The sequence below is a fragment of the Hypanus sabinus genome, chromosome 13, assembly GCF_030144855.1.
Source record: "Hypanus sabinus isolate sHypSab1 chromosome 13, sHypSab1.hap1, whole genome shotgun sequence".
NCBI lineage: Eukaryota > Metazoa > Chordata > Chondrichthyes > Myliobatiformes > Dasyatidae > Hypanus > Hypanus sabinus.
The window spans coordinates 27,346,752-27,373,778 of record NC_082718.1 but is presented as its reverse complement, the minus strand read 5'-3'; the positions used below and the strand labels follow the sequence as shown (position 1 = coordinate 27,373,778).

The following is a 27,027-nucleotide window of genomic DNA, read 5'->3' as shown; positions in this document are numbered from 1 at the left end:
TACCAGAAAAAGAAGCAATTGGCTTCATGTGTTTGGTGTGAAAGCCTGTGTTCCACCACCATTCAGGTGTTATAAATGTCAGGAATATGGGCATCTAGTGGCTGTGTTTAAAGGAATGCAGCGATGTGGTAGATGTGGAGGAGAACGTGTGTGAGCATTGCTGTCAAGATGAACTGGTAAAATATTGCAATTGTGGTAGGGCCCAGACAGTAGCCTTTGAGAAATATGAAATTAGAAACAAAGCAATCAAAACCCAACAGATGAGGGTACAGCATAATGTGTCATATGCGGAAATACTGAAAATAGTAAACCATGAGAGAAGAGTGAAAGAAAGAAATGATTCAAATGCAAGACAAGGTCAGTCACATAATTCAACATTAGTGATTATTGCAGATAAGCTAGTTTTAATTATGGCCTTTATTGTTATTTGTTCTGAGCAGACAAAAACTAAACTTGAAGAGATAAAAATGATAGTGAAGGCAGCAGTGGGTTTCTGAATACGACAGAGCTACCATGGGAACAAGTGCAGATAGAACTGAGTCAGAGTGATTCAAGTCTTAAAGTTTATTTACAAAGTAACTAATACTAATCCTGTTAATTCTTCAGTGGAATGCTAGAAGTTTAGTGGCTAATGGACAGGAATTTAGGCATTATGTAAGGGATTTTTCTGAAAAACCGAATGTGATAAAGTGTGCAAGAAGCATGGCTTAACTCAACATTAGATTTTGTAATTAATGGTTATGATAATGTAAGAAATAACAGAGTTAATGGCAGAGTGTGTGGGTTTGCAACTTTTGTCAAAAGGGTTTTAGAATATAAAGAAGTAAAGGAAGAAGAAGCAGAGTATGAACTAAGTTAAAAGTTAAAGTCTGTCCCGAGCGTAATAGGCTCATCAGGCCGATACTTATGCCGGTTTCCTTGGCGTGAAGCGACTGAGAGTACGAGACTCCTCCCCCGCCCCGATAGGACGCCAGTCTTTCGCGAGGTTAACCCCCCAGTATTTTGCTGATACCCATTTTCAGCTGAGTGGACTGCAGCAGCGTGTGGTTAAGTGCCTTGCTCAAGGACACAACATGCTGCCTCAGCTGGGGTTCAAATTCATGACCTTTCAATCGCTAGTCCAACACCTTAACCACTTGGCCACATGTCACACAGAGTATGAACTAAGGGAAGGTACAACTAAAATCATTAATATCTATAATCCTTGGGGGAGAAGAAATAGGTTTACTGGAGCAAATTGGTACACAGACATACAGTATGGTGTGGGGATTTTAATGCACACAACACATTGTGAGAGCAGCATAATGACATTAATGGAGCAGTGATAGAAGAACTTAAGAGGAAAATCTAGCACACACAAATGTTGGAAGTGGGACAAGTAAATTTCAGTGCAGGTTCTGAAACAGCAATTGATTCAGCATTAGTTATGGCACCTTTAGCAAGAAAGTGTTCATGGAAGGTGTTGAAAGAAACAACAATAGGTAGTGATCATTACCCAGTATTATATAGAATAGGAATAGATAGTGATATATCAGGAAAGTATGCTGGAACACTGGCTGATTGGAAAAGGCTGACAGGGGAAAATTTAAAGAACTAAGACATTCAGAATGACAGAATATTGAAATCTACCAAGATGTGGATCTTTTATGTGACTTGATGGGCCAAATGGCCTACTTCTCCTATCTTATGGTCTAAGATTGTAGAAGGGATAATGAGAAAGACAACAATAAATATACCAAGGAAGGAATAGAGCTAAAAAGAAAATAGTACCATGGTGGACAAAAGAATGTGGAGAAGCAATAAGACATAGTAATAGTGCATGTAGAATGTTAAAGAGGACACATAATTTTCAAAAATTTAGTATAAAAAGATGCAGGCAATAGAACAATTTGAAAGACAAAATGAAAATATTGAAGTAAGTTTTATGATTCCGTAGGAATACAAACATCCGTTGAAAGAGTTTGGAAGATAATAAAAAGAATGAATGGTATCACCAGGGTATTGCAGTATCGAATGTAGAGAAAACAGAAATGCTAGTGCTTACTTCTGTTAAAATACATAGTTCTGACAATGAGTAATGAAGGAAAAAAGAAGAGGAAATGTTATTAGAGAAGTAGAAAGCATTAGAGATGTATGAAAATTTTGAGGGTACATTACATGTGATGTTCACCATGACAGAATTAAATTGTATTCTTAGAAAGGCAAAGGAAAAATACCCTGGGAAGGATCAGATAAATTATGTTATCCAATTTGAGTGAAAAAGGGAAGTAAGTTATTTTAAAGTTATTTCATCATGTATGAGAAAACTACCCAGCAGGCCTGGCAGCATCTATGGAGAAGAGCGTAGTTGATATTTCAGGCCAAGACTCTCCATCAGGACTGGAGGGAAAAAAGATGAGGAGTCAGAATTAGAAGGGGACCAATGGCATTAACCTGGCTTTTATGTAAAACCATGGAAAATGATTGATAAGAGTTTGAGACAAGGTGGGTTCAGGCGAGGAAGCAGAACCTTGAATCCAATTTGATGTCTAGAGCATTAGGTAAGAAGGGCTCAGTTGAACAGAAAATGTAGTAGCTGTCTTTTGATGTAGAGAAAACATATGATATGATCTGGAAGAAAGGTTTGATCATCAAATAATACAAAAATTAGAATTTGAATGTAAAATTGGATAAGAAATAGTGTTAAAAATTTCTGTTACTGTGAGTAGTTAAGTGAGTAGAAGATGAACTGATCTCCGAAAGTCATAAGGTTAAAGATGAAACATTCTTTTCAACATTTTGAGCAAGATTAGTGTATTATTTTTGTTTTGTACAATTTTAGAGTGGGGAAAAAAGGAAAGAATCACCATGCAAAATTTTGGGCACCCCAAGAGATTTAAGCTCTCAGATAACTTTTACTAAGGTCTCAGACCTTAATTAGCTTGTTAGGGCCATGGCTTGTGCACAGTCATCGTTAGGAAAGGCCAGGTGATTCAAATTTCAAAGCTTTATAATTACCCTGACTCCTCAAACATTGTCCCAATAATCAGCAGCCATGGGCTCCTCTGAGCAGCTGCCTAGCGCTCTGAAAATTAAAATAAATGATGCCCACAAAGCAGGAGAAGGCTATAAGAAGATAGCAAAGTATTTTCAGGTAGCCGTTTCCTCAGTTTGTAATGTAATTAAGAAATAGCAGTTAACAGGAACGGTGGAGGTCAAGTTGAGGTCTGGAAGACCAAGAAAACGTTCTGAGAGAACTGCTCGTAGGAGTGCTACATAGGGAAATCAAAACCCTGTTTGACTGCAAAAGATCTTCAGGAAGATTTAGCAGATTCTGGAGTGGTGGTGCACTGTTCTACAGTGTAGCGACGCCTGCACAAATATGACCTTCATGGAAGAGTCATCAAAAGAAAACCTTTCCTGAATCCTCACCGCAAAATTCAGTATCAGAAGTTCACAAAGGAACATGTAAAGAAGCCTGGTGCATTTTGGAAACAAGTCCTGTGGACTGATGAAGTTAAAATATAACTTTTTGGCCGCAATGAGCAAAGGTATGTTTGGGGAAAAAAGGGTGCAGAATTTCATGAAAAGAACATCACATCGTTTGTTTAAAAAATAAGCTGAAGAGGTAAAGAGGATGGCTTCTACAGCAGGATAATGATCCTAAACGCACCTCAAAATCCACAATGGACACTTCGAGGTGCAAACTGAAGGTTTTGCCATGGCCCCCTCAGTCCCCTGACCTAAACATCATCGAAAATCTGTGGATCTCAAAAGAGCAGTGCCTGCAAGACAGCTCAAGAATCTCACAGAACTAGAAGCCTTTTGCAAGGAAGAATGGGCAAAAATCCCCCAAACAAGATTTGAAAGACTCTTTGCTGGCCACAGAAAGTGTTTACAAGCTGTGATACTTGCCAAAGGGGGTGTTACTAAGTAACTGGCCATGCAGGGTGCCCAAACTTTTGCTTCAGGCCCTATTCCTTTATTGTTATTTTGAAACTGTAAAGGATGGAAATAAAAAAAAAGGTAATCTTGCTTAAAATATTAAAGAAATGTGTCATCTTTAACTTTATGCCTTTTGGAAATCAGGTTGTCTTTTACTCGCTTAGCTATTCACAGTAACAGAAATTTTGACTGGGGTGCCCGAACTTTTGCATGCCACTGTATTTTTAAACTGGTAGATATATCATGGTGCAAGAAGGGATATCTATGTCAAGTAATCAAATTGTGGAAAATAAAACCACATGCAAAAATTGTTATTGGCAAAAATGATGAATGATCTATTTTCTAATATAAGTAGTAGTACTGGAGTGTCTTTATTTGAGAATGGTAGAGTGATGTGGAAAAGGGGTGGGAATGTGGAATTTATAAGGCAGAAACTTCAAGAGGCTTAAGGTGGAAGATTAGGTATGAAAATTGGGATTCAGATTTTAAGCAGAGAAATCCAAAATAATGTTTTTCTCTGGAAAGCGGGTAGATCAACACTTAAAACTAAAACTTTAGTATAGAATTAGAAAACGTGGATGCCTTTATTTTCAGGAATTTGGTTTGATAAAGACACGCATGGTCAACATGTATTAAAAGAAACAATAATAAATAGTAAAAAAGTGCTAAATGTTATGAAATGTTCAATAGGAAAGGAACGAGGAACTGATCGGAAATCCTTGAAAGCAATATATAGGATTAATAAGATCAATACTGGACTATGGAAGTATGGTATATGGAACCGCATCACACTCTGTTCAAGGAACTGAATATAATTCAAAGTCGAGCATCATGGTTAATTAGTGCAATGCAGGTGGATTTGCGAGAGACACCTCTGGAACTGAGAAGAACACAGTTTGCATTAATATATTGGTTAAACCTACAAGGACATAGAGAAAATCATCCATTTAAACAGTTTTAAAATCTATCCTAGGAAAAGAAAAGAAGGCGAATCAGAAGTTTTGCATGGTGCGAAGAAGGTAAAGGAGAAAGGACAGGAATTAATAATAAGGCAGACGATACCTTTTCCTGGGAAGCACCAGAGGTGGACCTTAAATTATTCGAAAGGAGACAGAAAAATAAGGAAGTGGTTTTAAATCAAAATATGGTTGAATCTTACATAAATAATAATTATTATGGATATTTACAAGCATGCACAGATGATTCAAAATTGGTAATAGTAGATTAGGATTCATAGTGCCTGATTTTAACATCAAAAAGCATGTGAGAGTGAATGGTGATTATCAGTGTGTATATATACAGGTGGATGATAGCTGTACCATTAGCTTTGCAGTGGGTGGAGGAAGAAAAACTGATGAGAGTTGTAATATTGTCTGATTCAAGCACGACAATCAAGATTCTAAAATATTTACAGAGGCAAGATCAGACATTATATGTGAGATACAAACCTTATTTAGACTTAAAATGATGGGACTCTGTATATAGTGTGTTTGATGTGGATTCCAGCACATAGGCGGGAATGAGCAAGCAGATAAATCAGCAAAGGGAGCAAGTAGATAAGCAGGTGTGGACATTCAAATAAATTGCAGTAAAGGAGAAATGAAAAACTATTAAAAGTGAGGAAACAATGGGATTAAGAGAGAACAGGAAGGTATCTTTTTAATATTCACAAAAAAAGTGATGGTCAAGGAATGCTGGAAACAGCAGAAGGGAGGAGGTGATAATATCAAGATTGGTTTGGGCCTGATGAAGGGTCTTGGCCTGAAATGTTGAATGTTTACTCTTTTCCATAGAATGCTGGAGGAACTCAGCAGGCCAGGCAGCATCCCCAAATTTCTTCCTGTTAGGGCTCAATAGTCCTTTGCTTTTAACGTAGGAAAACACTAATGGGAGGTGTTAGTATTGTATTAAACAAGAGACAGTTGTGCATATACTGGTCAGGTGTTCAAGATAAAATCATGAGGGGATGATTGATTTTAATGTTATCATGGAATAAAATACAATTTAACATTAACAATATTCTGCAGAAAGGATTACAGGATTATTGCTTTAAATATATCATGCAGTTCCTTAAGAATACAAAAGGATTTGGATATCCTGACCCACTTAACTCAGTTCAGAAGATGGCGGCAATGCACCTTAAAGCTGTTTTCTAACCACCATAAAAGCTAAGAAGAAAAAGATGAGGAAGAAGAAGCTAGTCCTAATATCCTTGAATTGATAAGTTAATTCATAAGTGATGGTGTGTCCAAAGATTCAGTGTCTCAGTTGCACTTTATTGAGATTGCTGTTGACATTTTTTTGAGCAGATGGGTAGCGGTTTCTTATTTGTTAGATTAAATGTCGACAAGCAGATCTCTCACTTACTACAAGAGAAGAAGCTTCTTAAGTTAATACATTGTGACAGGAAGATTTATGTTTTGAGCTACATATTACTAATGGTGATGTACACATCCACCAGTGCAGTCGTACATTACATTACTTTTTTACATTTTAATTATATAGTCTAACTTTTGAAATGTTTAATTAAGAAGCAAAAATTCTTGTATTCTGAATATCTTTTTGTTTTGTTCTAAACATCATGTTTGCAAACTTTGGAAAAGAATGTTAGTGAAAAGCTACAGAAAAAGGTGTCCTTTGTGAAAATTACCTTTTAGATTCTTGCCACAAACCCAATGAAGATCCTTCACAAAATGATAAGATGATTTCTTAAAGGAATGCTTGAGATTCAGTTGGCCTTATTCTGTCAATTTCCCTATTTTCCAATGTCACTTTTCTCTAAAACATCAAGCATTTGTTAAATGAATGCTAGCAACTCTTTAGCACCACATTTGCTGATGCCTTAATTGGAAATGCCAGTAATTTAGCTGAGTTAGTGAAATTATTTTATGGATCACAGACATTCAAAGTTCAAAGTAAATTTTATTATCAATGTACATATATGTCACCCTGAGATTCATTTTCCTGTGGGCATACTCAGCAAATCTATAGAAAGTTAACTATAACAGGATCAATGAAAGATCAACTAGAATACGGAAGACAACAAACTCTGCAAGTGCAAATATAAATAAATAGTAATAAATAAAAGGAGCATGAGATAACAGGATAAAGAGTCCTTAAAGTGAGGTCCTTGGTTGTGGGAACATCTCAATGGATGGGCAATGAGTGTTCAAGAGCCTGATGGTTGTGGGGTAGTAGCTGTTCTTGAACCTGGTGGTGTGAATCCTGAGACGCGCTGCTGTTAGCAGCAAGAAGAGAGCATGGCCTGGGTGGTAGGGATCTCTGATTCCCACAGTACAAAATTAGCATATTTGTCCTATTGTGTCTGTAATTTAAAAAGTCTTAATCTGTTTTGCAGATCTTGGTATTCAGATGATGGTATTTTCTGTCATATATGATCTGTAAACAGTGAATTCCAGATTCCTCCACTTTCTCAAAGATACACTCATGCATGTTTTCACATGTGCATACACCTTTCTCTTCTACACAAAATAATTTCCATTTATCCTGTTATTCCTCAAATTCAGGTTAATCTCATTCAAATTGCTCTTGTACCACTTTAAGACCCTTTATGTTCTTCCTGTAATGTGATAATTAGATCTCATTGGAGTTCTCCAGTTTTGGCCAAACAAGCATGCTGCACAATTAAAACATGGCCTCCTTTGTTGTATTCGACACATTGGATAATTAACGGCAGCTGTTGCATTTGCTTTCTTAACCCCTTTCTTTATCTGTTGCTATAACTTTTGACTTGCATTGTAATCCTGTCTGAATCTAAGGGTATAGGATGTCTTACTTAATTATATATGGCCTTATACCACACTTGATGTTCTCTTTTGGTCTCCTTGCTTATAACTTTCTAGAGAGAATGCAAACAGGAGCCCTGTGACCTGAGTAGACGGCCGATGTTCTCTAGGGTTTAGAAGAATGGGAGTTAAATAACTGAAGCACTAAAAATTCTGAAAAGTCTTGGAGGGATGGTAAGGTAGTATTGTTATCCCATCTTCATTTGAAGTTTCAGGAGAGCCCCTCAGTCTAATGAACAAAAGGACAGAAATGCTCAGGGTTGGGAAAGGGAGGCAATGAAGGAAATAAAATAATGGAAATACAAATTTTATATCCTCACCTCAGTGTCTTTCATGAAGCTTATGTGCAATACAAATAATCAAAGAGCGCTGCAGTAGCTAGCATAGCGGTTACAGATTTGGGTGTTGGAGTTCAGAGTTTAATTCCAGCATCACCTGTAAGGAGTCTGTAAGTCTTCCCCGTGGAATCCACGTATTTTCTATTTGTTCTGATTTCCTCCCACAGTTCAAAGACGTACTGGTTAGTAAGTTAATTAGTAATTGTAAATTGACCTGTGATTGGGCTAAGGTTATTGAAGGGCCATAAGGGCCTATTCTGCACTGTATATCGATAAATAAACATTTGTGGCTTTTTGACCATTTCTATCCTAAAATATTTTAAAAAGAAAACGTCAAGAATAGTGTAAGTTGTAGATTATCTTCATTTTTACAAGTTAGGGAGCAATTGAAATAACGGGTATACAGTACCATAGCGTTGAATGCTTTTCATTATCAGCAATTGGAAGATCAGGATTTAATTCCCACTGCTGTCTGTAAAGAGTTTGCATGTTCTTCCTATGACTTTGTGGGTTTCCTATGGGTACTTTCCTTTACTCCCACTATTCAAAAGACTTATGGTTTAGGGTTAGTAAGTTGTGGGGATGCTATTTTGACACTGGAAGCGTAGTGACACTTGTGAGCTGTCCCCAGCATATCCTCGGATTGATCATTGATGCAAAGTGATGCATTTCGCTGTACTTCAGTGTTTCAAGATTTAATTTATTTATCACCTACGCTTCAAAACATACAGCGAAATGCGTCATTTGTGTTAACAACCAATACACCCAATAGAGTATACTGACGGCAGCCTACAAGTGTCACCACACATTCCAGCAACAACATAACCATATAACAATTACAGCATGGAAGCAGGCCATCCCGGCCCTTCTAATCTGTGCCGAACGCTGACTCTCACCTAGTCCCACTGGCCCGCACTCAGCCCATAACCCCCCATTCCTTTCCTGTCCATATACCTATCCAATTTTACTTTAAATGACAATACCAATCCTGCCTCTACCACTTCTACTGGCTCATTCCACACAGCTACTACTTTCCGAGTAAAGAAATTCCCCCTCGTGTTACCCTTAAACTTTTGCCCCTAACTCTCAAATCATGTCCTCTTGTTTGACTCTCCCCTACTCTCAATGGAAAAAGCCTATCCACGTCAACTCGATCTATCCCCCTCATTATTTTAAATACTTCTATCGTCCCCCCTCAACCTTCTACGCTCCGAAGAATAAAGACCTAACTTGTTCAGCCTTTCCCTGTAACTTAGGTGCTGAAACCCAGGTAACATTCTAGTAAATCTTCTCTGTACTCTCTCTGTTTTGTTGACATCTTTCCTATAATTTGGTGATCAGAATTGTACACAATACTCCAAATTTGGCCTTACCAATGCCTTGTACAATTTTAACATTACATCCCAACTCCTATACTCAATGCTCTGATATATAAAAGCCAGCATACCAAAAGCTTTCTTCACCCTATCCATATGAGATTCCACCTTCAGGGAACTATGCACCATTATTCCTAGATCACTCTGTTCTACTGCATTCTTCAATGCCCTAGCATTTACCATGTATGTCCTATTTGGATTATTCCTACCAAAATGTAGCACCTCACACTTATCAGCATTAAACTCCATCTGCCATCGTTCAGCCCACTCTTCTAACTGACTTAAATCTCTCTGCAAGCTTTGAAAACCTACTTCATTATTCACAACGCCACCTACCTTAGTATCATCTACATACTTACTAATCCAATTTACCACCCCATCATCCAGATGATTTTAACGTGATAACATGCCTTCAATGCTCGGGAAAGCAATGCAGAATACAGTAACAAAACAAAACCAAAACAAATCCCATTCCTCCCACCCACATATGCACAGTCCTCCAACCCCAGGAGAGGCTGCCTTCAGCATCCAGCAGACTTTGACTCGGACTCTGGCTTGCAAACATTCTGTTTTGACTTCTCCAGCAGACTCCAAGATTCGAGGCACAGGCTCTGGGCATCAGGCCTTAAATTACAGACTTCCAGTTGACCATCAGGCCTTGAACCTTGGTATCGACTCCAGGTGCTGCCAATCACAGTACACCAGTCATCAAACTCCAGTCTCACCTATTTGCATACCCAGGAGGTCAATAGACTTTGTTTCTCCTGCCCATATGGAATGCCAACTCTGGAACCCGTTGACAATTCACTGAGCTTGGGGGACAACCAGCCCTTGTCCATGTTGGTCTGCCGGCCCAGCATCTGACCACATATATCCTATGGCCATGTTGCTGGTCTTCAAATGTGGGACATAGGCTGAAACTCTGGCCTTAAACTTTTTTAATAATAATATTATTATATTACCTAATTACAGCTTTGTACATGTGTTAAAGCTAACCTTTAATGGTAGAAACAATGACACAAGCATATCTGTACAGCAGTATAGTAGGGGTCACTAACCTTTTTTGCACCGCGGACTGGTTTAATATTGACAATATTCTCGCAGACCAGCCGACGGGGGTGGGGGGGGGGGAGCGGGGTGTTAATCACGACCGGAATATAGGTGATAAGTCAACTATAAGTCACTTAAAAGTGGCTAATACACTCAATTTCGTTTCTAAAAGGGTTTATCTAATGAATTTAATATTAAACATACAGCGCATATATTCCTCACATGAATATAGTGATAAGTCACTTACAATAGAATCATAACATTTTAAGTAACATTTGGATATTAAACACACAGTGCATATTTTCCTCGTATGAACATGTAAAATCATTGCAACACACCAATATTGCTGAATCAGTGGGAGCCCTGGGCTTGTTTCCCTGCAACAAGACGGTCCCATCATAGGGTGATGGGAGGCAGCGATACTAGAAGGGGCTTCCTTATGTCCAGTCTATTCTGCAATTTAGTTTTCGTTGCATTCACTGCAGAAAACCCTGCTTCGCAGAGATATGTTGGAAATGGAAGCAACGTTTTCAGTGCTTTCGTGGCTATCTCAGGATATTCAGCTTTGACTTTGATCCAGAATGCTGGCAGAGATGTTATGTCAAACATACTTTTCAGCCCACCGTCATTTGCAAGCTCGAGGAGTTGATCTTCTTCCCATGCTGACATGGATGATTCACCGGGGACTTTCACAAGTGGGTCACAGACCCATTCCTTTGCACGTCTTGGATCATTTGCGGTTGGGAAGTAATGCTTGAATTCTGTCGACAGCAAAGATAGGTGATCGTGCACCAGCTGTGAGAAGGACGGTGCAGCCTCAGTCTCTCCCAAAATCCCAGCTAATGTTGGGAACATGTCAAATATGCCCCTGTCCACTCGCCGTCCCCGCAGTTCCAGTTTGGCTTTGAAAGCAGACACTTCATCTGCCAACTCGAAGACAGTAGTCATCCTCCCCTGAAGTGACAAATTGAGTTCGTTGAGCAGGTTGAAGATGTCACACATTTAAGTGAGTTTTGCTATCCGTTCCTTGTCACTGAAGTGTGTTGCCAGTGGTGACTTTTTTCTTGAAAGAAATCTCTGTAGCGGCTTTCTCCATGTCCAGGGCTCTTCCCCTTGATAGCCACCTGACTTCATTGTGTAAGAGAAGGTGTTAGTGCTCTACATCCATTTCCTTGCAAAGCTGCTGAAACAGACGTGAGTTAAGGGCTTTTGCTTTGATGTGATTGATAACTTCAACAACATCATTCAATACGCTGTTAAGATCAGGCGACATTTTTTTGGCTAGCCAGCATTTCCCTCTGTATGACACAGTGTGTAGACTGGCATTCAGGAGCAACCTCTTTGACTCAGGTAGCGAAACCAGACAGCCGTCCAGTCATAGCTGCAGCCCCGTCTGTGCATATTCCAACACAGAATGACCAGTTCAGTTTGCCTGGTGTGTAGTCATTCAAAGACTTGAATAGTTTGCCCCAGTTGTGTTAGTTGGCAGCGGCAGTGCACACAACATATCCTCGTGCACATTGTCTTGAAATATATATCACACATAAACCAGCAGTAATGCCTTGTTGTTGACATCAGTAGACTCGTCGACCTGGATGGCATACCATGGTGACTCGTTAAGCCGTTCCAACAGCTGTGCCTCGATGTCCTCCGCTATGTCATCGATTCTCCTTGAAACTGTGGTAGCTGAAAGAGAAACCTGTGCCATCTTGTTAGCTGCAGCTTCTCCCAACAGTTCACAGCACATGTCCTTGGCAGCAGGCAGAATCAATTCTTCATCAACAGTGAAAGACTTCTTAGCCTTAGCAATATGGCTAGCCACTAAGTACAATGCTCTCAGAGCAGCAGCATTTGTGGAGCTGGTGGCTCTCAGCACTTGCTTCTGTCCTGTTTGCTCACGTTTTTTCCGCTCAAAAAACTCAACAGGTTTGTCTTTTAGTGCAGGGTGCTTGGACTCATGGTGCCAAAGCAGTTCTGAGGGCTTCATGGCATTAGACAGCTTGTCTCCACATATCACACACACTAAAGCCATATTTTATGTATGACTCGTCATATTTTCTGTTGAAGGAAGCTTTCTCTTTTTTTGTGGTCTCGGCCTCAGCTGCCTCTGCATTATCATCATCGTTAGGCCTTTTAATGTCCCCTACCACCTCTTCCAAAGAAACTGTCAAGCAACGTTTGCTTTTTACTCATTGAGTAGTTGTAGATTAATGACCAACTGATGACCTCGCGTGCGTTCAAGTTCACCAGTGGGCGTGACAGGGAATGAGGAAAGGTGCAGCTGACTCGTATCGTTTCATATTGCCAAATCATATTCCTCACAGTGCGGTAGCCCTTGCTTTGCGGCCCTGTACTGGGCCGCGGCCTGGTAGTTGGGGACTACTGCTGTACAGCATAAGTTTGTGGGCAGCATGCCAAATAATACTGAAAGCTTCTGCTTCACCTAGAGTTTGCAACACTTCTGTTATCATTCTATCATTTTAAATTGTATTGCATGTTTGTACCACAAACATTCTGTTCTTGCCAAAGCTGGCCATTTGTGAATATCTCAATTATCCAAGTTAGAGGTCCTATTGAGAACAGTCATTCCTGAATATTCACAAAATCCCCTTAACACAGAGTTACATGTGCCACTGTGGATGACACCTGCCCTTACCTGCATTTAGATAACGCCAAGCAAAATAGAGTAATTTGGTTAGTTAAAGTTGCAAAGCTCTTAAAGGCTTTATTTTTTGTAATGATATTAGCATAAATTTGGTTACGAAAACTGATGGTGAAAAGTGATCATAGCAGATGATTTCACTAATTATTTATCCAAGAATAAATACAGGGTCTTTTACTTGTGAACTGTAACTTTGCCCAACTGTTTAATTTCCATGATCTTTTCGCCTAGGAGCTTTTTTGCCAAGGCCTGGCACTCTTGAGTTTGCAGTGTTATGACTGAGGCAATAATAGTCCAGACAAAAAGTCCTTGATTCAGAGTGTCAGTTCAAAACCTCCACTGATGCTGCCTGACCTGTTGATTCCCTCCAGCAGTTAAAGCAAAGTTGTGCAGCTAGAAACTTCCATAATAACACTTGTTTTGTTATACCCTAAGTTTTAATGCTTCTCCTACATGTAGTATTTGTCTTGAAATTTAGTGCAGACTTTAAAAAAAATGGTGAATAATAAGTTTTCAAGCATATTGAGTTTTGACAATGCCTTCCAAAGAAAAAATTGCTCAAATATAATAGCAAATGTTTTCATGCAAGATTAAGCAGTTTTCATGTTTATGGAGTTGAAATAAGGTGCAAGCATCAAAGACCAGCATAGTATTTCATTATAAGAGTGGAATATTTAATCAGTGTTCCAGATGTCTGTTGGATGCTGGAACATTTTGACTTGCTAATGTTTCTTTAGTTAAAACATGTTAAATTGCAGTAAAATCTGAAAGCTTATTAGGTTGTTCAGATGCTTTGTAGTAAAGTTTCTTTGCAAACCCAGCAGAATATTTTGTACAGAGGTGGATGGGAAGTGATGTTTCCATGGTAACAGATTGTTATTTCATTACGTTTATATGCCATGCTCAATTGTCTTCAAATATGTATTAGATTGTATCCTAACAGGTGCATTTAAAGAAAAGTCACCTGTTGCTCCTGATGAAGAATCTCAGCCCAAAATGTCAGCTGTTCCTTTCCCTCCATAGATGCTGCCTGAACCACTGAGTTCCTCCAGCTTTTTGTGTGTGTTGCTTCAGATTTGCAACATCTGCACAGTTGTACCTTAAATCTGTCCCTGGCTCTGAGGTGACTGATGTGTTAGGTGTTTCCCTCTCCTCAAATATTACCATCCCAGCATTTGGAAACTCCATGGAATTTACTCCATGAATAGTCCAAGCAGACTATTTCATTTCTGCTCAAAATTTTTATTGGTTAGTTCCTTGTGAGTGAAGGTGACTTGTTTCCATTGTCATCGTGTGGATTCTTAGTTGATTGATTAGGACACCATGAAGCCTGTCGATTTTGCCACAGGTAGGAAAGTACATATTGGTGGGACATGTGAATGTGGAGATTGTGAGGTGTTGTGCTTCATCCATTAGGTGCTGCACTTCTGCTTGCTTCTGTTGCATTGACTGGAGATTTTGAAATATTCCTAAATCTTTTTCTCTGTCCATGATGTTTTCTTGTCCTGTGATAGAGCTTGGAACTGCAAATTTGTTTTAGGAATCTGGAGTCTAGCAATGGCGTGATGTGTGAACCAACTGAATGTCATTTGGGCCTCAGCAAGCCTGAATGGGCTACCCCTTTTTCTGAAATTGTATTTCTAATTCTAGACAACCCTCTCCAGGGAAAACAGCATTCTCCTTGTCAATTCTGTTGAAATTTTGTATATCTTAATAAGATGTTTCATTCCTCTTTTCTTAATCCAACTCCTTAATCCTAGGAATCAATCTGGTAAACATTCTCTGCACTGCTTCCACTCCACTTCCATTAAATTTACTGTTGGAATGGAACTAATCAGTATGACTAATTGAAACTATTCAGCTCAAGTCACCTCCATTCCAGAACTAAGGTCACCCAATCTCGATAATTGAGCTCCAGTACACATAAGATGCTTGCGTATGTGTGCTTTCAGAGTCCAAATTCCAAGTCATTATCAATTTGTTCACAAAGTATAAGAGAGAATGTATCTTGCTCTCTTCACTTGGAGAACAAAGCTCCTTTACATTTGCGCACACATTTCTGAAACAAAGGTTCACAGTGACACTTCGGAAGATATGAACCACATTTTGCATCTCAGGAAGCAGACCTGTGTGATAAAATTCATACTTGCCTTCATTGTGTCAACACATCCTTTTGCTATCTAAGGAGAAGGATTTTGACAATCAAAATCTGTCCTTGTACTCTTCTGGAGACCTTACCTTGAAAATGTAACCTATCTTATATGCATCTCCATCTTTGAACCTCTGCAAAGTGAAAAATTTAAGTTTAAAATATCATTTTGTGTGACGTTGACAAAAGCACATTATACCTGTCTATCCATCCACAGAAGATTACATGGTTCTCCTTTGATGCTTTGCTCAGAAGGATTGCATGTACTTGGTTTTGCTCATTTATCCAATTACAGAATGTCTGCAGCATAGTCTTTTAATTTTCTGGTACCATTATATTTAGATTGTCCTGAACATCTGCCCAGATTTGTCACTTACCCTGTTTGGAATCGTGTTTTCCAACATAATTTGCAAATATGGAGCTGATGTGTGCATCCCCTAAATAAATGAAGGTTATTACATTAAGTGAAGTAACATAAAATAAAATAAAAATATTGACTGATTCTACACTTTAATTTGTTACTTCATTGGCTGCTAAAGGTTTATGACATCTTGAGATTGGAATGTTAGAGGTGTAAATTTTTCTTTTATAACTGAACTCTGTTCTCTAAATCAAGGTGATTTGGAGATGATGGATTGTTGGTGGCAATGTGAAGCAGGGAAATAGGTCAGACTTAATATTGCTAAAGGCTTTTATAATCGGCAATAACTTAGTTGATATAGAGCTGAGACTAAAATATGCAGACACTTCAAAATAAAGGTTAGCTTTATTTGTCACATGTGCATCAAAACATACAGTGAAATATGTTGCTTGCATTAATGGCCAACACAGTTTGAGATTTGTAATGGGGACAGCCTGCAAATGTTGCCATGCTTTCAGCACGAATATAGCATGCCCACAATTGACTAATCTTAAATCTAGCTGTGCATATGTCTTTGGAATGTAGAATTATTAAGTGCAATTTGATGCCCTACCTTGTAGAAAACAGTAGAAAGGGTGTCCAAAATCTTGGTTAGATTTGGGATTTGAGGAGGTGGTAATGGTTATTTAGGAATTTGAAGTATGATAGATTCCCAATCTACTTGAATTGAAGGCTTATGTAGTTTGCAGATGGTTATATAATTGGTAGATGTTGGAAATGAGAATTGAAGAGATCATGCAGAGATTTAAAAAGAAGGGTGAAAATTTTTATCATTGTCATCTCAGGAGCCAGTGCAGGCAATGTTTACAAAGGTGAATTATGGGAATGGGATGAGGAACCTAAAAAGCAGGGTTTTTTTAAACTTTCAAGTTTATAGGGATTATGAGGAAGAAGAAGATTGCAGGCTGGCTAGGAAACAGTTTCAGTAGTAAAAACCTTTAAATAAAAGAGAACTGGCTAAATTTGAGCATTATATTTTTTGACATCACTGAAAGCATAGACAAAAAACTGGAGAGTAAAGGATCGATCCTTGGGAGAATTGTGGAGACAATGGTGACACCAGTCAATAAGATCTGCGTGTAGGGCTCTCAGGAAAGAGCAGGACTTGGATCAGTGAGCAACCATGTCACCCCATTATTTGTACTACAGGAAGCAAATGATCACTTGAGGTACTGATGGATTGCTGGGTTAATTGGAGCATTTACTGAGGGGAAATTTTGCATTGTGTGTGAGATGAATAAAAGTACTGGAGGAGTGATTTGAGCAGGTTTATTCTGTACCAAATTGGCTTGTAACCTTGATTTGGATTATTCATGGTTGAATTGTACACCATGAAATTCAGTTTGCATTTGTGTTAAGTCTACACCAGATTTTTCTCTTTTGCTTTAATCCACAGAAATTTCCAGCATTTGCTGCTTCTATTTTAATTAATTGACACCTTTGGATAGATTCTTTAAAAAGCTACGTTCAGTATGTAGGTGGCTTTGGCTAGAATGCCGTAGTACTTTTGTGAGGAAATATTGGATGGATTTCTAGAGGTACTCAGCAAATGAAAAATGTGAACATATTCCTAGTTTCAACCATTGACAGGGTGAAGAAAAACAGAAATTTGTTGAAAATAGAGATTGAATTTGAAATAGAGATTAAAAAAATAGAATTTGAAGGAAAACCGAGATTAGGGCAAAATGCAATGATGCTGAGAAATCAATGGAGTGAAAAACTTAATTTGGGAAGTGAACAAATAATGTGGATGTTACAGCTGGATCTTAAAGTTAATAATCATATAAAATTACAAGAGAAATAGAGAGATAGTAGAAGCAGGTATGATAGCAGCATTTAAGAGGCAGTCAGATAGATACTTGAACAAGTAGGGAATGGAGGGATTCGTCCAGATAGATAGGGTTAGTTTAAACTGGTATGTTTGGCACAGACATGCACTGATGGGATCTGTGCTGTTCTATATTTAGAGTTAATATTTCAGGCTCTAAAAAACTAACTCTGCTTTCTTTCCACAAATGTGTGACCTACTAAGTATTTTAAGTACCTTCTATTGTTATTTTAGATTTATAGCATTTACATTTTTTATTTGTTCGACTGATAACTCTTCAAGTGTTGTATGTTACTCTAATCCCAGATAGAAACACCCGGATGGTATGTTGCCTCCCAGGTGTCAGAGTCACGGATGTCTTGGAACTGGTCCGCAACATTCTAAGGGGGGAGGGTGAGCAGATATAAGTCTTGGTACATATTGGCAACAGTGACATGGGTCGGAAAGGTGAGGAGGTCCTGAGGAGAGATTTTAGGGAGCTAGGTAGAAAGCTGGGAAAACAAGACTTCCATGATAGTAATCCCTGAATTGCTGCCCATGCCATGTGCCAGTGAGGGTAAGAATAGGATGATTTGGCAGGTGAATGTGTAGTTGAGGAACTAATACAGGGGGCCAGTGTTCAGATTCGTGGATAATTGGGATCTTTTCTGGGGAAGGTATAACCTCTACAAAAAGGATGGGTTACACCTGAACATATGGGGGACCAATATCCTTGTGGGCAGGTTTGCTAGAGCTGTTGTGGGGGATTTAAACTAATTTGGCTGAGGGAGAGGAACCGGAGTGATAGTGCTGAGAATGAGCTCATTAGCTTACAAAAAGGCGGTGTGTAGTTAGACTGCTAATAAGGAGAGCTGATTATATAGGAAGATTGCATTCAGCAAGATGAGTTGCAATTATGATGGTCATGGGGGATTTCAAAATGCAGGTAGATTGGGAAGAACTGGTTGGTGATGGATCCCAAGAGAGGAATTTCTAGAATGCCTGAGAGATGGCTTTTATTGTGCCTTCAAATGAAGCTCTTGTTCTCTCTGAGATAACTCTCACCTTATTTCTTCATAGTTTCTTCTGTTTAGATTTAGAACCATAGATTTGGCTTCACTTTCCATCTTATTGAAGAATTATACCATGTTAGGTTCATTCTTCCTGAAAGGACCTTGGACACCAAAATCATGATTTTGATTATTGAATCTCAAAGTAATCAATGATGAAGATACCCTGTAGCATAGAACAAATTAAGACTTAAAATAAAATTTACCCTGCTTGCAGCATGCATATTTCACTTGACCTGGTATCGGGTTGAACTTATGATTGTGTTTGTACTCTTAGAAGTCCAACATTCTCTTTTAAGTCAAATAAAATGTCATCTGTTACACATAAAGCTTTTGTAGATTAAATGGTGATCTTTACCAGTTCAATTGGTTGTAAACTACACTTCTGTGTTTCATCTATTGCTACTGGTGGTGCACAATGTTACAGTTAAAGCTTCTAACACTCCCACGCTATTTAAATTTTCTCTACACCAGCCCATAAAATTTTGCTAATAACTAACTATCTCATCACATACAGCTGGCAAGTATAACACATTTTCTATTTCTACTAATTTGTTGTTCTCAGCAGCTGACGTATGATGCCAACGTGTAATATGTTCAATGAAGAGGTACTTTTAGCTTCACCCACTGTCTTCACAAGTTTTGTATTGCCTTCTAACCTACACTACGCTCCCTTTCTTACACACACACACACACACTCAGTCACACTCACTCTGACCGTCTCATTCTCCAAATGTTCAAAAGAGTTCACTAAGAATTTGTCTCACGTTCTGGAAGAAGGCAAGGAAGCATTGCAAGCTGTGTTCAGTGTGGGTGTGTGCTGATTCTTGGTGGTCCTTTATTCCTTAAGTTGTGTACAGGATTGCAGGCAGAATTCTACAGCATGCTGGTTTGGTTGGATGTGTTTTTGATTGTTTTTTTTCTGATGCAGTTTTTCAGCTACACACACTGCATTTGTCTTTTGTCTCTACAGCACAGCAATAAAGATGTTGCTGGCAGACTGTTCCTTATGATTTTTATGGTTTCAGAATCCTATTATGTATTGAATGGTTTGATGACTACTGTTGACAGAAAACTGGCAGAGTTTGCTTGTGGTGTTCATGTTTTTGCTGGATCACACATTGCAAAGCTCTGGAAAAGAAGATTATGAAGTGTTTTAAAGATGAGACCTGTTGCAATTCGAAGAGGGAATCTGGTGCACACTGCCCTGGCAGCCGGCCATGATGCAAATTATACAGATTATGAAGGAACTGGTGTCGCCTTCAAAAAGCAGCATTGATCAACAAGGTACGAATTCATCTCCATAAAATAGTAAAGCACTGTCAAGCTATCAGTATGTGAGATGTCGCTCACGTTTACCTTTCAGTTGCGTTTCATTTTGGTGATGTTTTGAGTTTTTGTTCAGGGATGGTAATTTATAATGGTCACAACAGAAAAATAATAGAAAAGGATTATCACAAAACATTGCATGATTTTAAAGAATGTTTTGTACCTTTCAGTTTGGTGTAACCTGTTCCCTGCTGCATGTTTATACTTAATTTTTGTTGCAAGAGTGAGCATATTTAATACTCAGTATCTTTACAATTAAAAACTTCTACGTATTTAACTGCAATACAATCAATAACCATTTCATACATAAGCTTTATTTTCATTTAAAATTCAATTTTAAACTGATGAAATTTTTCATCAAATTTGCTGGATGAGTTGGAGATTTTCTCCCTGATATATTGGTGGAAGAAATTTCCACTAACTGGAAGAAGCAGCAATAGGTTAGTGTGATGACACTTTGAATTTTTTCAGTAAAGGAAGTCTTATGAAGTTGGCTTTGTTGAGATGCTATGGAATGAGATGCACAGAGCTAATTAAATGTGTTCTTGGAAGGCAATAGGGGACTTGTGTGGTATTAGAATTCAAGTGAACTTGCATTTAATAAAAAATCCTTGTTTGAATTAGTTGTTATGATGAGATGTAGTGCAGGAATGCTTATCCTTTGTTTACAAAGCTTTTGCTTTCAAGATGAATTTGATTAAGTGTATACAAAACTGCATTTTGCCAAAGGAATGCTGATATTGGTTCATTGCCAAGAATTCTGTTGATGTTAAATTACATAAAATGATGGGTCTTTGGGAAATTGTGCAATTATATTGGTAGGAGTACTTGATTTAAGTGTAAAGTAGAAACCAGTTAAAAATGCAATTATTTCTGGACAATATCTTTTACTGTTGGATCTAATATGATTAGACTAATACTATAATTGTGTTTATATCTGGAAAATTTACATTTTTCATGAACATTGATCTTGAGCAAGTAATCAAATCCATATGTTTGTTGCTGTACATATTCATTGATCTGATTAACCTGGGTGAAAAGTGAAGATGAATCTCTTTGTGATGGGAAGTACTTTAATCTTTATTTTGAAGATCAGAATAGGTCTTTGTGGGAAAAGTTAATTTGTTTTATAATAAGTAAAAATGAGAACATGCTTATTGAGGAATCTTTGACATATTTGCTATTGCTTCACTGTGTAGTGGTTTTGAATCAGTCTGCAGTTGTGCTAAATCTTCCCCATTGTTCCACAACTGTTTAATAATCATTGGACAAATTATCAGAGTACTTGGAATTACAGATGGTCAACTAAATACATGATTTTAAATTTGTTGACTCCTCTGCTTCTTCACTATAAACCATGCTGCCAAATGTGGAAGACGACAATAGATTAATCAGTGGAGCAAAACAAGACCAATGGAATTCTTTCTGGATATCCATCAAGGAGGCAAAACAAGGCAATGAATGATAAATACATGATAAATATTCAAAGAGAAACAAGTGTAAAGGTACAGAGAGAATTTGGAGTGCAGAAAATATCCAGGCCTGGGCAGACAGTTGGCAAGTAACAATTGTGCCACCCAAGTGCTGGGCAATGACAGTATCCAACACAAGAAAATTCATCAGTAATTGCTATTCAACTGCATTGCTATCACTGAATCTTCCATTGGTGCCATCTGGGGTGGTGGGGTGGGGGGAGAAGATACCATTGAAAACTGATGCAGCTACAAGAGTAGGCCAGAGGCTAGGGATCTTGTGTTGAGTGCTTCACCCTCTAACTCCCCAAAACTTGCCCACTATCTACAAGGTTTTTGTCAAGATGGAATATTCTTATTGAGCTGCATGGGTGAAGTCTTAAGAACATGCAAAAATCTCAACACCATTCAGGACATAACAGCCTGCTTGAAAGACACCATATCTGGAACCATTAACTCATTCATTTGCCGATGCACAATAGCAACTGTTGGTACATCGACAGGATAAACTGCAACAAGTCACCAAGACTTCTTTGATAGCACCTTCCAACCCTGCTGGGAAGACAAGGCAGTTTCTCACCAAGTTACCCACCATCCTTCCTTGCAAGTATTGTCACTGGGTCAAAGTCTTGGAACACTTAACCTAACAAGATTATGTTGCATCCTTAGTTTAAGAACTGCAGCAATTCAGGAAGGCAGTTCTCAGTTCAAGGATGAGCAATTAAAGACTGGAGGCCAAATCCTTTAAATTAATAAAACATTTATTATGGTACTGTTGAAGGTGACATTTAAACCTTTAAAATCAGACAGTCACACAGCATGGAAACAGGTCATTTAGCCACCACATCTCTGCTGGCCTGTGGGCACCCATCTGTATTAAACCCACCTTCCAGAGCTTGGCCTATAGTCCAATATACCAAGGCAATTCTGGTGTTTATCGAAGCACATTTTATAAATCTGTTAGTGACTCTACCCTTACCACTTTCTCAAGAAATGTATTTGAAGCACTTGCCAATCTCTGGTTAAAAAAGTTTCCCCTTGGATTCCCTAAAAAAAAATCTCTTGCCTCTGAGCCAGACTGTGTTTTATCTGCCTCTGATATTACCACGTAATTTTAGATACCTCGGTCATGTCCCTTCTTAACTAGCCATCTACTCAAAGAAAAACAGACCTATCTTCTGCAGTCTCTATTCATAACTGAAATCCATCCCAGGCAAAATCCTGATGAATCTTCTCGTGCACCCTCTCCAACATTAACATATCTTTCCTAAGTGTGGTGAACAGAACTGTGCACAGAGCTTCAGTTAAAGTCTAGTCAATGTTTTATAAAGTTAGAAATCATCTTACCTGCTCCAGCTGAATGAAGGCCTTCTTAACACATTTTTACTACATCTGCTGCTATCTTCAAAGATCCGTTTTCCTTGATACTTCATTGACATATATCCTAGCCTCATTAGTACTTCCAAATACATTTACTTGGATTGCATGCCAATTACCTTTTTTCAGACCATTTCACCAACATCTGAAGCAGTTACCATTTCAGATCTGTACCCCCATGTGAGAGCGTTCCATCCCTTTTGTGATCAGTTGATCTCAGAGATTTGCTTCCTTGCTCCTCCTGCTTTAACTTGATATTCTCAAATTGACCATCTGTAGTCACCTTCAGATGTCAGTTAAAATGGAATATACTTCCTGTTCTTCTGACCTGCGATGGCTATTTTTAACCCTCTGACTAGCACTGGAGAGCAGAATCAGCAAGAGCTGATTCAGACTGAGGTAATGATGAATATGCTCTTTGGAGCTAGGAGAATGGTTATCATGCAATGCTTTAAATATACAAATGTTAAAGGAAATCAAGGTGTAATGTCAACCACTTGTGTGATTAATCAATTAACATTGGTCTGGAGTAGGATTACACCAGAGAATGTAAGGTAAACTCAAGTTTGCAGACATGTGAATTTATAGAAGTTCAGCCTATTTTCAGTTCATACCCAGAGTGCTTTTACACAAGGTGATTTTATGAAAACACAGTCCTTGAAAATTAGATTTAATTGGCAAATCTATTGACTATAAGAAGCATTTAATGCCATTCTGAAAATGTGATGTTACTATGAAGTTTTAGTGAGGAATTTTGACTTTACCTTGGATTCCCCACTAGAATAATAGCTTTAATTTGTGACACAGCATTTGATGTCCCATCCCTGAAAGATCAGCTGTCAACTACTTTTGCACAATATTTTGGCTTTATTGAATGTCATTGACACCAGAGGTCATCAAAGAAAGAAAATCTATTATTTGTACAGTAATATCATGAAGGAATTCATGGTAGAGTGATTTTTGCTATGATTTTCCTATAAATGTCAAGTTAATTATGTTTCAAATGATAAAAACTCAAAGAATGGAATTTTAAATCAGCCATATAATTTTGTCTCTTTTAACATTGGAAACGTAATACATTGAAGTGTACACTTAAATAAAAGTTAAATTGACTGGCAAAAACATGAAGGATTTTATAGCTGCAGTTTCCTCAAGAACATTATTTTTGATAAACTGTGCACAATTGTAATGATTTTTTTCTCTGTAATTACTTCCAATGTTCTTTGGGTTTGACAACATTTTAAAGTAATGATATAAGCATGCTGCTTTGGCAGAAAGCACAACTAATTAATTAAAGAAACGTGGTAATTCTGTCTTCTGTCAAAACTTCAGACATACAGATGCCACCTCGAAGTTCTGCTTGTGCTCGCATCAATCAAAATCATTTTGAAGTCTAATCTCACTAAGTTTATTTTATCTAATTTGGTGGTCTATCATTCAGGTCTAAATTTGGATTACAATGGCAAAAAATCTATGTTTAAAAAATCAATACCATATATAAAAATATTTGTAAAATGCTTATTGCTATTTTTGATGCTTATCCTTGAAAAAACATTACACAGCCGGATTTTTAAAAAACTTCAAATCTTGAAATGCTTATATTAGATACAAAACACTATAAAACTTAGTTTTCTCCTCTCATTTGTACTGGATGCTGTTTTTTTCAATAGTTTTGTGGAGTCTGTATTCTAGTATAGACAAGCGAAGGAAATGGAGTTTCATACAGCACATAGATTAGCAGATTATATCATTATACAATTCAGGTAACTAGCTAAATTCTTGAAATGTAAAATCATGAGATAAAATAGTAATTCCACCAAATAAGAGTCTGCGCCCTTATAAATAAACAGGATACATCATTGGCGCAGTTTTTAAAAAATACAGTGGATTCTGGTTAATTGGGGCAGGCATTTATTTGGGACAACTGTTAAAGAACAAAAAACTTAACGAGAAAATAGCCAGGAATCCCTGTTCTGATGAAGGGTCTCGGCCTGAAACGTCGACAGCGCTTCTCCCTATAGATGCTGCCTGGCCTGCTGCGTACCACCAGCATTTTGTGTGTGTTGCAGGAATCCCTGTGTTTATTTGGGATAGAATGCCACTTAATCGGGACAGGAGACTGTTGCCCAACTGTTTCAAATTAGTGTTAGTCATATGCACTTGTGTGGCCATCAGACATAATACCGTGCTTAGAGTAAACTGTTTTTTAATAGCATCAGTTGCATGTGCTTGTGTTTTTTAATAAAAAAAATAATATTTTTGTCGCTGATAATTGACGAGAAATAAGCAGTAGGACAATTTTGGACTGTTTCACTCCCTGCGGTTTCAAGCATTCAGGCTTGGAGATGCGAGAAATAGCCGGGAATGATATTGAAAAGATTTCACTACTTCACAAGATAGGAACTATGAAGAATTTGATGGTATTGACAATCATCTTGAATGTAACAATGAAAATGAGGATTTGGAGGATGCAATCATTGAAAGCATTGTTGGAAGGCAGTCCGTTATCTGCACTCGGTGTCTGCACTGATTTGTTCATTTACAGTCAATCAAAAGGACATGGCAGTGTACAATTCCTCTTTCGATAACTAACTATTATGGATAATTTATTGATCCCCAAGGAAATTAGTGTTACAGTAACATTACAAGTGCACAGAAACTAATACATTTTATAGTACTGCAACATATTGGTAATGCTCTAATTTGTTCTCTAATTCATTTAAATACATTATTTGTTACTCAGTTTAAACAGTAATTCGTCATTTTATACCTTTTAACTATTTCCATGAACTTCGGCTAATTGGGAAAGCTGCTTAATTGGGCCAAAATGTACTGGTCTTGATGTGTTCCAATGAACCCAGAATACGCTGTATCTCAACATTGTTACCAGTTATTGGGTCAGAGTTTAGAAATGTCAGTTGAATTATAATCAATAACAGTAATTTAAGAAATGAAACTTTTCCATTTCTTGTCCAATCTGTACAAGTATACACACGAATGACACATTTTGTGTTTTGATGTACGTTCATTTATCCTAAAACCCAGATGGACTGTTGGTCACCATTTCTGTAAAACTAACCATTTATGTTCTGGCCCTATTTACTAATTGATTTCCTTAAAAATTTTGTACTTGTATTGATTGAATTGAATGGATTTGATACTGAAAAAAAGCCTTTCTTTCCTGAACATAAATTGTCAGTATAGCTATTTTCACCACATCAGTATAAGCTGTTAATATTGACATAGTTATCTACATTGTGATTTCTGTCTGGCATTCTTTACTGCTACTGGATCTTCAAAATTCACATCTTTGTCAGAAGTGTCAAGCTTTCAGAAACATTTATTTGGAGCATTACATTAAATAGAGAGTTCAGCATAGAAGTAGACCCTATGATCCAACTGATCTTTGCTCATGTTTTGTGCATCGCATAAGTCTGCTCTCATCCATCTTCATTTAATTCAGTCACCTTTTATCCTTTCCTTGGTACATGTTGAATGCAACAACACAGTTCAATTACCTTTTTTATTGATGGCAAAATTTTATTAATCCATTTAATTACATTGCATAAGAGTTTGTATTGATTTCTGTAGTGCATTTTTGGTAACTATTTTATATTAACATTTTTCTCAGTTCATCTTCAAAAATATTTTCCCTTCTATTGACTGTCTATCGTGCTGTTTTGAGCATAAACATGAAGACCCCCCCCCCCCCCAAGTCATTCTCTCTCTCTTCTGCCTTTTCTATTGGGCAGAAGATACAAAGGCTTGAGACCATGTACCACCATGCTAACGGACAGCTTCTATTTCCATTATTATAACACTCTTGAAATGCCTTCAAAAGTTCAAAGTAAAATTTATTATCAGCGTAGTATAAGTCATGACATATAACCCTAAGGTTCTTTTTCCTGTGGGCATACTCAGCAAATCTACAGAAAAATAACTGTAACCAGGATCAATGAACAATATAAACTGTACAATTGCAAAAATAAATAAAAAGCAATAAATAACGAGGGCATGAAATGACAAGACAAAGAGTCCCTAAAGTGAAACCATCGGTTGTGGGAGCACCAGAAATAGAATGAGTATGGTTGTCCCCTTTTGTTCAGGAACCTAATGGTTGAAGGGTAGTAGCTGTTCTTGAACCTGGTGGTATCTGTCCTGAGGCACTTGTATCTCCTACTTGATAGCAACAGTGAGAAAAGAACATGGCCTGGGTGATCTCTTAGATGATGAGGATTAACTCTTG

General features: G+C 37.9%; 2 protein-coding genes across 6 annotated transcripts in view; one reads left to right on the top strand and one right to left on the bottom strand.

Moving 5' to 3' along the window:
* LOC132403733 (uncharacterized) overlaps positions 1-22,825 on the bottom strand; it is a 66,958-nt gene extending 44,133 nt beyond the window's left edge. The window contains exon 1 of the mRNA XM_059987366.1: positions 22,752-22,825. The gene's annotated coding sequence lies outside the window, so the exon portion shown is untranslated. The remainder of the gene's footprint in view (positions 1-22,751) is intronic.
* The window catches only part of usp6nl (USP6 N-terminal like), a 233,461-nt gene that overhangs the window by 49,093 nt on the left and 157,341 nt on the right, over positions 1-27,027 (top strand). The window lies entirely within an intron of this gene.